The sequence below is a fragment of the Loxodonta africana genome, chromosome 3, assembly GCF_030014295.1.
Source record: "Loxodonta africana isolate mLoxAfr1 chromosome 3, mLoxAfr1.hap2, whole genome shotgun sequence".
Classification (NCBI taxonomy): Eukaryota; Metazoa; Chordata; class Mammalia; order Proboscidea; family Elephantidae; genus Loxodonta; species Loxodonta africana.
In genome coordinates, this window is record NC_087344.1 from 43,932,976 (window position 1) to 43,947,556 (window position 14,581).

At 52.6% G+C, this 14,581-nt stretch overlaps 1 protein-coding gene across 1 annotated transcript in view; it reads left to right on the plus strand.

Moving 5' to 3' along the window:
• Nucleotides 1–2,018: 2,018 nt before the first annotated feature.
• The window catches only part of SPSB1 (splA/ryanodine receptor domain and SOCS box containing 1), an 82,553-nt gene continuing 69,990 nt past the window's right edge, over nt 2,019–14,581 (plus strand). The window contains exon 1 of the mRNA XM_064281228.1: nt 2,019–2,040. The gene's annotated coding sequence lies outside the window, so the exon portion shown is untranslated. The remainder of the gene's footprint in view (nt 2,041–14,581) is intronic.

Here is a 14,581-nt window from a genome sequence, read left to right on the forward strand (position 1 = left end):
ACAAATTGATTTTCAGCACACACACACAAAACCGAACCCATTCCCATCAAGTCGATTTTGACTCATAACGACCCTATAGGACTGAGTACAACTGCCCCCACAGGGGGTCCCAAAACTGTAATCTTTACAGAAGGTGGCTGCCACATCTTTCTCCCTCAGAGCAGCTGGTGGGTTTGAACCACTGATCTTTTGGTTTGCAGCCGAGTGCTTAACCACTGTACCACCAGTAAGTAAACAGACCTTGCTGCTTGAATTATACACAGTCTGGCCCTCAAGGTCTCCCCAGGAGACGAGGGCTGTGGTGATTTTCAGCACAGTGAGGTAAAAAAAACAAACATTGAAATCTAACATAGTTGGGATCTCAGCTCTGGTAATGGGTGTGTATGGGGTGGGGTGGGAGGTGGAGAAATGGAGGGGCATTTGTTTCCTCATCTTTGCAACAGGTATTACAGTCCCACCCTCACAGGGTTATGGTAAAGATTAAATAACTATGGAAAACATGTTCTTTTTAACAGATTCTCCAGTAATGTTAGTTTTCTCTCTCCTTTGTTGGATGCTACACACAGTTGGTGGGTGCTGTCAAGTCAATTTCAAGCCACAGTGACCCCATGGACAGAGTAGATCTGCCCCCATATGGTTTTCTTGGCTGTAATCTTTACAGGAGCAGATTGCCAGGCCTTTCTCCCTCAGAGCTGGTGGGTGGGTTCCAACTGCCAAACTTTCAGTTCACAGCCAAGCGCTTAACCATTGAGCCACTGGCGCTCTTTACACACAGTGAGGGGTGGGGGAATTTAAGGAGATTTTGCTCTCAAAATAATTTCTTTAAAATCTTCCCAGCCCTCTGGTGCAGGTGACTGCTGGGAGGCGGGGGAAGAGAATTCCTTGATAAGCTGGAGTCACAGGACACTGTATGGGGAAATCCCCAGAGGGCTACAAGGTCCCCAGAGAGCTAAAGGAAGGACTTAACAGGCAATTGATCATTCAGTCATTCAACAAACATTCCTGGAGCACCTGCCGGGTGCCTGGAGCCTGCTGGAGGTGCCCAGGACTCCCTGTCCCTGTGGATACTGAAAGGGGAGTCCCTGCAATATTCGCTGCGCCTCGAATCGAATGACAACTTTTAAACTGTTGGGAATTTCAGACAGGGCCGACAGGGTCTTGCTTCCGAGGTGACTGAGAGAACCCAATCCTCCCAAAGAATTTTTTTTTTTTTTTAAACAAGCCCCCCACTCCACCCTCCTGGTGTTGCAACCCAGGCTTTTCGCCTGCGGAGGCTGCCCGGCGATTCCCGAAGACGCGTCCGCAGGGACCGAAGGCTTCGGATATGGCCAAGCCAAGGCCGCCACCCCCTGACGCCAGGGCCGGGAAGACTCGGCCGCGCGCCGCCCGCGCTCCCGCTCACCCGCGACTCAAAAGAGGCGGCGGGGACGCGAGGCCGGCGATGCGCCTCCGACCCCTGCCCCGCCCCGCCCCTGCCCCTGCCCCGCCCCACCCCGCCCCTGTCCAGCCCCACCCCGCTCCTGCCCAGCCCCGCCCCTACCCAACCCCGCCCCCGAACCCCGCCCCTGCCCCGCCCCACCCCGCCCCTGCCCCGCCCCACCCCGCCCCTGTCCAGCCCCACCCCGCTCCTGCCCAGCCCCGCCCCCGAACCCCGCCCCTGCCCCGCCCAGCCCCTGCCCCTGCCCCGCCCCGCCCCGCCCAGCCACTCCCCAGAGCCCGGGACCCGCTGCAGCCCCTGCCCCGCCGCGCAGGAGCCTGGGGGGTGGGACGGGGCGGGGAGTGGGCGGGCTTGAGCCGGAGAGGGAAGGAGGGGCGAGGCGGAGGGGGCGTGGCGGGTGGCCCCGCCCCCGGTGCTGATTTTTTTCACTTTAAAGCCGCGGTGGCTCTGGCGTTCTCTGCACAGAAGTAGCGCTCGGGCAGCCAGCGCGCTTGCTGCAGGAACCAGGCTCCAGGCGCCGGCGCCGGGGCCACGGAAGGCGGTGACTCTGTCCCCACCGCGGGCGCGGCCCGACCCGAGAGCGGCGGCGGCGGCGGCCTTGGGTGCGGTAGGCAGGCGGGGCGGGAGCGGCGGGGGGCGCGGGCTGGCACGGGGCCGGATGGGTGGGCGCGGAGCGCGCGGGGCGCCGTCCCTCTCCTTGTGGCGCCCGGGCGCCCTTCGGTCGCGCGGGTCCTGGGGGACCGGGCCGGGGCGCCGCCCAGCGCCGCTTTCTCCGCTGCCGCTGCGGGCGGAGGCGGGTCGCGGCAAGCCTGGATGGGTGGGGGTCCCAGGAGCCCCGGGGACGGTCGCGCTGGGGTGGAGGATCGGCGGCTGCAACACGGGATGGGGTCTGGGCGCGCAGCGGCCCCGGCAGACCTCTCGGTGCCCCGGCGCTCCGAGGCTCGGTTCCCGCGACTGTCCCCGCGGCCGGGCGGGGACATCGATCCGCCCCCTCCCGCACGGGGGCATCGCGACCCCGCGCTGCAGAGTTAGTTTCACTTTTCCCGCCAGTCCCAGCCGGGCTCTGCAGCGCGGCCCCACTGGCCCCTAGGAATCTCCCGCAGCCCGCAGCCGCCTCCCCGGGGGCCGCAGGCCGACACCCTGGGCGGCGCCGCCTCCCCGCCGGGCCCGGCCGCGGCGACTTCTCCTGACGACCACTGGAGAGCGGGGGGCTCCCATCAGGAACCAGTTAGGGAAACGTAGAGGCAGCTCGGGCCGTTGGCGGGACTGCGCACCTCGCCCCGAGCGTGGGGTGGACTTGGTGGTTGTCCTGTTGGAGAGCAAAGTTCCAAATGCCAGCGGCTCCGGGCTTGGTGGGCTTCACCTGCGGATGACAGACTGTAGGTCCTGTGCGTGTGTGTGTGTGTGTGTGTGAATGTGTGTGTCTGTGTATTTGTGTGTGTGTGTGTGTGACTGTGTGTGAGTGAGGCTGTATGTGAGTGAGGGTGTGTGCCTGAGTGTGTGTCTTCATGGCTTGTGTGTCTGATGTCTGTGTGTGTGTGTCTGTGTGTCTGTATGTGCCTGTGTGTCTATATGTGTGCCCATGAGTGCATCTGCCTATGTCTTTGTGAGTGTGTATGTGTGTGTGAGCAAGTGTGTATGCCATCTGCAGTGACCCGCCAGTGAGGCCTCTGGTTGCTGAGAGTTGCTTTAATCTGACTTTCCTTGCTTGGTTTTAAAAAATGGGCGGTGCTGGACCATCCAAACCCCACCTGGGAAGCCAGGTTCGCCACTGGTGCCAGTGAAGAGGGTGCAGCCGCTTTCTCTCCTTCTCTCTCTTTCTGTGGGAATGAACTGTACAGTTAGGGGTGAGTTGGCAGGGGCCGCTTCCTGAGTGAGTAATATTTAATTAAACACTCCAGCTGGTAGCATCAGAAATTGGTTATGAGTTGAGTTTTAACAGGTGTTCACAGTAAGAGCACCATCCTCGGTGACTAAAGTTTGATGTCCTTGGAAGAATTCTCTCCCCAGCTAGGACAGTAGACTGGGAGTAGGCATTAGGGAGAGGTAGGAGCTGAGCCCATAAATCCGCTCCTGGTTGTTGGGTAGCAGCAGGGAAGGAGAGGGGCAGTCACTTCTCCTCCCTTCTACGCCTAGTGTCTTCCTCTGCTCCCCTCTGGGTGGCAGAAAGTTTTGAACTAAGCATTAGCAGGATTCTCCACCCTGAGGAGTACAGAGTTAGAGAAGCCCTAACTGAGCATCTCCCTAGTCCAACCTCTTTTCCCCGTGGAGGCCCAGAGAGGGTGGCTGAGTTGCCCACATTGCACAGCCAGGGCGAGAGACCAAGTCTCTGAAGTCCTGGCTGTTGCCGCCCGTTGCTGTTCCTCCAGCACTGAGGTCATGGGCAAGGCTCCTCCTGTCTCCCCAGCTGTAAAGTGATGGCTGGATTAGATCATTTTAACGCTCCTCCTGTTCTCTTACTGCTTCTCTCTTCTGCAGGGAACACTTTACCCAGTAGATGGAGCATGCGTGCGTGCGTGTGTGTGTGTGTGTGTGTGTGTGTGTGTGTGTGTGTTTATGGTGGCCGAATGCAATAACTTTACAAAGCTTTCCTTTCAAAAAAGCCTGGCTAGCACCAGAGAGGCTGAGAAAATAGCAACACATTGACTCCAGTGGCTCGTTCAGCCAAGAGTGATGGGCTTCTGAGTGGTGGGGGCCCTGCAGGACATAGATGGTTTCAGGGCTCATAGGAGGGAGTGGTCCTGCCTGGGCCCTGGTGATGTCACTTTGGAGCTGGGTGAGGCTGCGTTCCTCAGGCTGCTTGTTCCAGGCTGAATCCACCCTTCAGTGGGCTCCCTGGGGCTGCCTTGTAAAACTCACCCCCTATGGAGTCAGCACAGATGTTTAATTTCTCCTCTCCAGGCAAGGAGTGGGGCGGGGATCCAGTGCTCCCCTGCTCTGTGCTTGCCCCCTTCTTGCACCTATTCCTTCCTCCTGGGGAGTGAAAACTTGCCTGCAGATGCGTTTTTGCATTTAGCAAAACCTCTGATTCTTATGATGTGCACACGTTTACTCTGGGAGTTTCTCACCCATTCTTCTCCAGAGATAGATTGTGGCTGGTGTGCATTCATCCAAGTTCTTATTATAGCCAGGTACCAGGCACCATGCTGCCTAGTGCTTTATGCACGTGTCTTAGTCATCTAGTGCTGCTATAACAGAAATACCACAAGCGGATGGCTTTAACAAAGAGAAGTTTATTCTCTCACGATCCAGTAGGCTAGAAGTCTGTACTCCTGTGCCAGCTCCAGGGGCAGGCATTCTCTCTCTGTCAGATTTGGAGGAAGGTCCTTGTCATCAATCTTCCCTTGGCCTGGGAGCATCTTAGCGCAGGAACCTCAGGTCCAAAGTATGCACTCTGCTCCAGGTTGCTCCAGGCTGCTGCCCAGGCGCTGCTTTCTTGGTGGTATGAGGTCCCCTCTTCCCTGCTTGCTTCCCTTTCCTTTTATCTCCTGTAAGATAAAAGGTGGTGCAGGCCACACCCTAGGGAAACTTCCTTTACACTGGGTCAGGGATGTGACCTGGGTAAGGTCCTCTTTAACATAAAATTACAATTACAAAATGGAGGACACCCACAAAATACTGGGAATCATGGCCTAACCAACTTGACACATATTTTTGGGAGGCACAATTCAATCCATGATGGCACGTGACCTTGCTTGAGCTTGAGTAACAACAATAGAGGCATCCCTGCGTGGCGCAAATGGTTAAGCGCAGGACTACTAACCAAAAGGTTGGTGGTTCAAACCTACCCAGAGGTGCCCCAGAAGTAAGGCCTGATGATCTGCTTCTGAAAGGTCACAGCCTTGAAAACTCTGTGGAGCAGTTCTGCTCCGCACACTTGGTAGGGAGGTAGGAGCTGAGCCCATAAATCCGCCCCTGGTTGTTGGGTAGCAGCAGGGAAGGAGAGGGGCGGTCGCTTCTCCTCCCTTCTACGCCCGGTGTCTTCCTCTGCCCCCCTATAGCAGGAGCGCATTTACAGCATTCACTAGTCCCAGGCTGTGATCTGAGACCTTGGCACATTAACCCTTTTACACTTCCTTAGAACCCTGGGCATCGGGCGCTGCCACCCACATTCTCTTGAGGCTAGGGGGCGGGGGCATGGGTGACTTGGCCAAGGTCTCGTTGCTTCTGAGTGGTGGAGCCAGAATTCTAACCAGATTTTGACTGTTAAACCCTTACCGGTACATTACGGCCCCTCCACTGCCTCAGCCTTTCCTTCAAGAAGCATGCATTTATTTTGAAATTGTTCTATGGTGGTAAAATATCTATAATAAAGCATTTGCCAGTTCAGCATTTTTTTACATGTACAGTTCAGTGACATTGGTTATGTTCATGTTTTGCAACCATGACTGCTATCCATTTCCAAATTATTCCACCACCATTAGCAGGAGGAAACCCTGGTGCTATAGTGGTGTAGCGGTTAAGAGCCACGGCTGCTAACCAAAAGGTCGGCAGTTTGAATCCACCAGGAGCTCCTTGGAAACCCTGTGGGGCAGTTCTGCTGGGTCCGACGGGGTTGCTGTGAGTCGGAATCAACTCGACCGCAACGAGTTTGGGTTTGGTTTATTAACAGAAACTCAGTGCCCCCTAACCTAAGGCTGCATGCATTTTCCCCCTTTCCTCCTCCCTCCTACCCCTGGTAACCACTAATAAGTTGGTTTCTATATATTTGCTTATTTTCTATAAGTGAGATCATACAGTGTTTGTCTTTTTGTGACTGACTTATGTCACTCAGCATGATGTTTTCAAGGTTCACCTATGTTGTGGCATATAGTATTGGGACTTCATTTCTCTTTATGGCTGAGTAATATTTCATTGTATGTACGTACCACATTTTGTTTACCCGTTCATCTGTTGATGGACATTTTGGTTGTTTCCACTTTTTGGCTCTTGTGAAAACGGCTGCAATGAATGCTGGCGTACAGGTTTCTGTTTGCGTTCTTGCCTTCACTTCTGGGTGTACACCTAGGATTGGGATTGCTGGGTCATATGGTAATTCTCCCTGCATTGTTCAGAGAAGAAGAACTACCATATTCTCTGAAGCAGAGAATACCAGAAAGATGTTTACCTCTGTTTTATTGACTATGCAAAGGCGTTCTACTGTGTGGATCATAACAAATTATGGATAACATCACAAAGAATGAGCATTCCAGAACACTTCATTGTGTTCATGCAGAACCTGTACATGGATCAAGAAGCAGTTGTTCGAACAGAACAAGGTGATAATGTGGGGTTTAAAATTAAGAAAAGTGCATGTCAGGATTGTATCCATTTACCATAGTTGTTCATTCTGTACGCTGAACAAATAATCCGAGAAACTAGACTTTAGGAAGACGAATGCAGCATCAAGAAAGCGAAGAGGACTTGAAGCACTTATTGATGAAGATCAAAGACCACAGCCTTCAGTATGGATTACACATTAATACAAAGAAAACAAAAATCCTCAAAACTGGACCAATAAGCAACATCATGATAAATGGAGAAAAGACTGAAGTTGTCATTTTACTTGGATCCACAATCAACGTCCATGGAAGCAGCAGTCAAGACATCAACAGATGTATTGCATTGGGCAGATCTGCTACAAAAGACCTTTTTGAAGTATTAAAAAAAGAAGGTGTCACTTTTGAGGACTATGGTGTGCCTGACTCAAGCCATGGTATTTTCAGTCACCTCATATGCATGCGAAAGCTGGACAAGGAATAAGAAAGACCGAAGAAGAATTGATGCCTTTGAATTATGGCGTTGGTGAAGAATGTTGAAGGTACCATGGACTACCAGAAGAATGAACAAATCTGTCTTGGAAGAAGTACAGGAAGAGTGCTCCTTAGAAGCAAGGATGGCGAGATTTTGTCTCACATACTTTGGATGTGTTATCAGGAGGGGCCAGTCCCTGGAGAAGGACATCATGTTTGGTAGAGGGTCAACGAAAAAGAGGAAGACCTTCAAGGAGATGAATTGACACAGTGGCTGCAACAGTGGGCTCAAACATAGCAAAGATTGTGAGGATGGTGCTGGACTATGCGGTGTTTCATTCTATTGTATATAGGGTCGCTATGAGTCGGAATTGACTCAATGGCACCTAACAGCAACAACATGGTAGTTCTATGTTCAGTTTTTTGAGGGGCCACCAAACTGTTTTCCACAGTGGCTGTACCATTTTGCATTCCCATCAGCAATGGATGAAGGTTCCACATTTTCTACATCCTCGCCAACACTTGTTATTTTCTGTTTTTTTGCTCATAGTCATTCTAGTGAGGGTGAAGTTGTTTCTCATTGTGATTTTGATTCCCATCTCCCTATGGCTAATGGAAACCCTATGGGGCAGTTCTGCTGTGTCCTATAGGGTCACTACGAGTCGGAATCGACTCAATAGCAACGGATTTTTTTTAAATGGCTATTGAAGGAGTCCTGGTGGTGCAATGATTAAGTGCTCAGCTGCTAACCAAAAAGTTGGTGGTTTGAATCCACCAGCCACTCTGCGAGAGAAAGATGTGGCATTCTACTTCTGTAAAGACCACAGCCTTAAAAACCCTAGGGGGCAGTTCTAGTCTGTCCTATAGGGTCGCCATGAGTCGGAGTTGACTTGATGGCAACATTTTTTTTTTTTTTTGCTAATGGCTAATGATGTGTTGAGCATCTTTTCATGTGCTTATTGGCCATTTGTATGTCTGCTTTGGTGAATCGTCTCTTCAAGTCCTTTGCTCATTTTTTGATTGGGTTGTTTGTCTTTTTTTTTTTTTTTTCAAACATATAGAAAAGTAGAGAGAAGAGTATAATGAGCCCCCAGGTACTGTCACCCAGCTTCAACAGGTGTCGATACACACAATCCTATCACCCAGCTTCAGCAAGTATCAACACACACATACTCACACACATCATCACCCTGCTTCAACAAGTGTCAACACACACACACAACCCATCACCCAGCTTCAGCAAGCGTCAACACACACACAACCCATCACCCAGCTTCAGCAAGCGTCAACACACACACACACACACCACCCTGCTTCAGCAAGTGTCAACACACACATGTGTGCATACTCACACACACACACATCGAAGCAAGCTCCAGACGTGATGTCAAATCGTCTCTAACTACTTCCTAAGAAATATTTAAGGGAAGAATTGAGTCTTAAAGAGATCAACTCTTACTCCACTCAGGGGCAGGCCTCGGGAAGCCTTTTCTTGCCCACTTGTAGTTGAGGTCCTTCCTCACTGTGACTGCCTGGAGGAGGTGTTCTGTTTTATGGTCAGCCTCCCCTCCCCCGCCCCCGGAGCCTTTGAGAAGCTTCTTGCTTGTTTTGTGCTTTAAAAGTTCTGCTTATTGCCCAACACTAAAAATAAGTGAGGCCCAGGATCATAAGACAAACCACATCAGCCTTTCATTTTGGGCTCTCTGGGCCTTCCTTGGAGAAGGACAGGGAAGAGTTCCCACTAGGGCAAACCCAGCTGATGCACACAGCCTGGCCGCCTGGTGAGGTCTGAGCCTTGTGCAATGCAGGCAAGGGGGTTGTGGCAGGGCTGGGTGCCGTGGGGTACGTAGAAGTGGTTTGTCAACAAGCACTGGACCCAAGCTCAGCCCTTTTGCACTTGTCCTGTGGTGATGGTGGAGGACAGAGGGAATACCTGCCAGCCAGGGTGTGTCCTGGGAAACAAGGGAGGCAGTGGGTGACCTGGTCTAATTTGGGCCCAAGACTAGAAGGATGTAGAAGGTAAACGCCATACCTGGAGAAAGACAGCTGGGCAGGAATTTTGGGTCCCAGGGCTGCAAGGACCTCCCTGATGATGGGATCTCAACAGCGGCCCCAGTTGCGAACACCCCTTGCCAGAAGAGCAGTGCCTGGGAGCCCAGAGCTGCTGGCTCCATTTTTAGGCCACTCAGATGGTCCAAAATCAGGCAACGGTGGCTCAGTGGTAGGATTCCCACCTTCCATGTGGCAGGCCTGGATTGGATTTCGGGAGCACAGCTAGCACCCTTCTGTCAGCGGAGGCTTGAGTGTTGCTGTGATGCTGAACAAGGTTCAGCGGAGCTTCCAGACCAAGATGAACTAGGAAGAAAGGCCTGGTGATCTACTTCCAAAAATCAACCGGTGAAAACGCTGTGGATCCCAATGGTCGATCGTGGGGATACAACCAATCATGAGGATGGCGCGGGATGGGCAGCATTTTGTTCTGTTGTACGTGGGGTCATTGTGCGTCAGGGGCTGACTCAACAGCAGTTAACAACAACAATGATCCAAAATGTGTCCTTGTATTGTGATGTCACCTGCTTCCTCTGTTTGTGGTCTCGTCACCCTGTCTCCGAGGGTCATGTTGTCTTCTCCTTTGGGTCATAGATGCTTTAAGGATCGGGTGGAAGCTGTGGGTCCTTTGCACAAGAAACTTCACGTACACACACACACACACACACACACACACACAGAGCCAAGAGCCTGCACATCATTTTAGGGAGCTCTTGGACTCCCTAGAACCCTTCTTGATCTCCTGGTTTGGAGGGGGCATCTTCTAGGACAGCAGCTTGTGTCAGATGGGCGTGGAGTCATTGGGTCTCCAGGGGCCCTTGGGCAGCTCAGCCTGGCAGCCCTGAGGGAGGTTGGTAGTGGCTTCCTAGCTGAAGTGCTGGTGAGGATATCCCCCTACCTGGGACTGGCCGACTGGATTCCCTTGGGAAGGCCAGAGCTTGGAAGGTGATGTGACCATGTTAGCAGAGTAGTGGCAGAGGGGGGACCCGTGTCCTCATTTGCTTCTCCTTCTGATCATTTGAGAGTCTGACAAGCCCTATTCCATGAAAAGGAAGACCCGGGGAACCCCTGAGTGGCACAGTTAAGCATGTGGCTACTAATGAAAGGTTGGCAGGTTGAACTTACCCAGAGGTCTGGTAATCTGCTTCTGAACAGTCGCAGTCATGAAAACTCTATGGAGTGCAGTTTTACTTTGCAACACATAGGGTCGCCATGAGTCAGAATTGACTCAACAGCAACTGGTTTGGTTTTGGTTATGAAAAGGAAGAGAGGAGAAAACCTTCGTGGCCCCTATTTTTTTTTTTTTTTTTGGCATGTAGGAAGAAGCCTAGCCATTGACAAGGAGCTTCCCCTTATGGGAAGCACACTCCTAAATGGCTGGAATAGGCATCCTGCTGCCCTCTGAGCTGGGGGACCCAGGTTGGGGCTTCCTTCCCTGTCCTCATTCTTCAGGACAGGGGCTAAGAGCTCCAGGTCCTGAACGTTGTCTGCTGTCTCATGCTGATCCCCAAAAAGGGAGCAGGCTCCAGAGCAAAGGCCAGAAAAGTCATTCAGCAGCAAGCTGATGAGCAGTGGGAAGCTGGGTTCCGAAGAGCAGCTGAGTGTGCATAGATGAGCCACCAAGTCCTCCCCCTGAAAGAGCTCCCTGGCCACTGGGCAGATGGAGGTGTGATGCATAGGGCTCAGGGAAAAGAGAAGAAGGAGTGACCAGCTCTGCTTAGGGAGATCAGGGCAGGCTTCCTGGAGGAGAAGTCTGCATCCTATAGGGGGAATAGGAGTTTGCCGGTTTGTGGGTAAGAGCTGCTGGGGCTGGCTCATGGGTGACTTTGTGTGACAAGGTGAGGATGCAGCAATAGTAAAGCCAGGAGATGGGGTTCTGATTGCAGCCCTGTCTGTCGCTGGCTGACGGTGAATTTGGGTTCGTCGCTCACCTGTTCTGAGCCTCAGTTCCTGTGTTGGTAAAATGAGATACTGTCAGTATTACCTCCTGGGGTCGTAGTGCTTGGATGGGATGATGCAGGTAAAGCAAGCGTATGTCCTTAACTCAGGGACACCCCCACTTGGGGTGGTTTGAGGATGAAACAAGAAATTGTGTGAGAGACACCCACCTGGGCTGGGTGCCAGGGTGCCATCTGTCATGGCTCCTCGTGGTCGCACAGGCAACAGTGTTGATGGCATGACCAGGTGTGCTCTGAGAGACACCTTCGGGTGATGGTAATGAGAGGTGGGAAGACCTGTGGGTTCACAGCCTGCCCTGGGGGCGAGGAGGGTGCCAACTGCAGTGCCTAGGAGGTGCGTGGGTGACTGGAGGTTACCGTGGACTGCGACCTCATACATAGCTCTGAGCACAGACGAAATGGTGGAGGATCAGGTGGAGCCAGCGAGCTCAGCACACAGAGATGCCCTGAACCTGTCCCAGGTGGAAATGGTCCAAGTGGAGGCATCTGGACTGCAGTTTGACCTGAAGCTGGGGAGAACGGTCTGGGTTGGAGACAGGAACTTTGGAACCTCCTTTCAAAGGGGGGCTGACACCATCAGCAGAGGAGCATTTGGCATGAGATGAAGCATGCCCAGGGGATGGAACCCTTGTTCCTGGCGAGGGTTCATCTACAGTAGGAAGAGACCCTTGTGCTTACACCCTTGGCCTAGGGCTCCTAGGGTGGTCTCACTCTCAGGGTGCCTTGCTGTCTAGTGGGAGAGACAGGACTGTCACTGGTATTGACAGTGCCCAGCACATTGTGGGGACACTGCTGGGGGGTGGGGAAGGTAGGTGAGGCATTCCAGGTGGGAAGACAGGTAGGTGAGCATGGCTAGTATGTAGCTGGAGGCCAGGAGAGGGCAGAGGCCAGAGGCCAGGGGGCCCCACAGGCTATGGTGACATGTGTGCAGCTGAGAGTAGACGGGCGAGGAATTTGTGCTCTAGGGAGTGTACTTGGGCAGTGTCTTGGTCATCTAGTGCTGCTATAACAGAAATACCACCAGTGGATGGCTTTAACAAAAAGAAATTTATTTTCTCACAGTCTAGTAGGCTCTAAAAAAAAACTGTAGGGCGTCAGCTCCAGGGGAAGGCTTTCTCTCTCTGTTGGCCTTCTCATCAATCTTCCCCTAGACTAAGAGCTTCTCTGTGCGGGGACCCTGGGTCCAAAGGACATGCTCTGCTCCCTACTCCCGGCACTGCTTTTTTGGTGGGATGAGGTCCCCACTCTTTGCTTGCTTCCCTTTCCTTTTATCTGTTGTAAGATAAAATGTGGTGCAGGCCACACCCCAGGGAAACTCCCTTTACATTGGATCAGGGATGTGACCTGTAAGGCTGTTACAATCCCACCCTAATCCTCTTTAACATAAATTATAATCACAAAATGGAGGACAACAACACAATAGGGGAATCCTGGCCCAGCCAAAATGATACACACATTTTTGTGGGGACGTAATTTGGTCCATGACAGGCAGTGTGGCAAGTGAGGAGGGGGTGGTCTTGGAACCTCAAACAGCAGGCTGGCGAATTAGAGGACAAGCCTGCAGGAAGAGGGGCAGGGAACAGTGACCATGGGAGAGAGGCCATGACACTGGATGGTGACCCCATGGGAAGGGGCCAGGGCACCTGCGGCCTCTCTGCCAGATGAGCTTTGACACTGATGCCCCAAGGTGGTGGCCGTGAGTCTCTCAGTTAGTCACCGACGTTGCCCTGTGGTAGATGGCTGAGCCAATGGGCCTCCCCTGTGGTGAACGCTGTTCCCCACAGCAGTCCACGTAGCAGTTTTTCACTATAAATAGCCAGGATTCGATCACAGGAAGCATTTTAGACACAGCAGAGGTGGATGGGCACCAGTTTTTCTGTGTGGTACCTCTTACCTTTCAAGGACAGACCAGAGGAGGTGGAGATGGGATGGAGGTGGGGAGAAGCCGGCTTAGGGGACATCTAGGAAGCCAAGCTGGGCAGCTGAATGTGAGGAAGTCACAAGAACAGAGGCGGCGCCGAGGGGCCTGTTGTAATTCGTGCCCTGCGCTGAGGTTGCTCTGTGTGGAAGGACGGTAACAACAGACCCCGCTGGCCTGCTCAGGCTTCCAGGTGCTGGGCCTTCACGAAGTCATCTGATACTCATGGAACCGGTAATATGTACAAGGTATTATTATAATAATACAAGGTAGGTATTATGCCCATTCTGCAGACGAGACAACTAAGATTCCGTGAGGTTAAGTGATTAGTTTAAGGTCACTGAGCCACCAAGGGGAAGAGCTGGGACCTGAGCCCCAACAGCTTGGCTTCTGGTTCTGCTCTTGGCTGCCACACTGTGCTTCAAAGAAGGCATGGAGAATAATGAAGGAATCTGAGAGACAAGACAGAAAAAGAAATGTCACGTATGGTCTGATAAATTGGATGGAGGGACCTGGAGAGAGGGGAGTCAGAGGTGGCCCAGGTTTGTAGGGCACTGTGATGGCACCTGTGGCAGAGATGGCATGGGTGGTGGGTGGCAGTCTGATTCCACTGGGGCGTCTGGGCAGAGTCTTCTCTCCAGGAGTCTGTGAATTTGCTGACGTACTCTGCCGACATTGGCTAATTCAGTTTTGCAGGCAAGATTCAGATGTTCCCTAAATGGAAGCTGGCTTCCCTTCCTGGCTCAATCATAGGTCTCTTGATGGCGGGAGTGATTGGATCCAGTGTGTTTGTCAGGTCAACCTAGAGCTGTGGTATCTGTCCTCCCCATGTCCATGGCCACTGTGACCCCACACCATCCTCCTGCAGCCAGTCCCCTTTGTGTAATGAAAACCAGACAATGTCAAACCCTTATTTTTTTGTATTTTATTTTTGGTGAAAATATACATAGCAAAAGCCGTTTCCATTCAACAGTTTCTAGACAAAATGATCATTGACGCTAGTACATTCTTCACATTGTGTCAACACTCATCGTCAAACCCTTTTTGAAATCTCTGAGGGTAAACCCCCAAGCCATTGACATGGCCTTTGTGGCCCCGCTGACCTCATCCCAAACTGATCTTGTGCCACTTGCCCTTTCCCACTTCAAGCATGATACCAGGCACGTCCCCGGGCGGGCGGGCGCTCTGAGGCTGGCTATAGGCACGCCTGGTGCTCTTTCCCCTCCAGGCCGCTTGTGGGCGGGGGTGGTGGTGGTGGTGGGAGGGAGCTGCTTCCATGGTTGATTTCTGACAGTATTTCAGTTTGGAGCCACTTCCAAATCCTGTTGGCTTGTCTGGGACCAGAGCTTCAGTGTTAGCTGCTTACTTTCTTCTCTCCTTTTCCCCCAGCATTTTATTGGACCTGTTAGACCCTGAATAAGATCCCTGGGTGGTGCAAGTGGTTTGTGCTCAACTACTTACCTGACGGTTGGTGTTTCGAATTCAC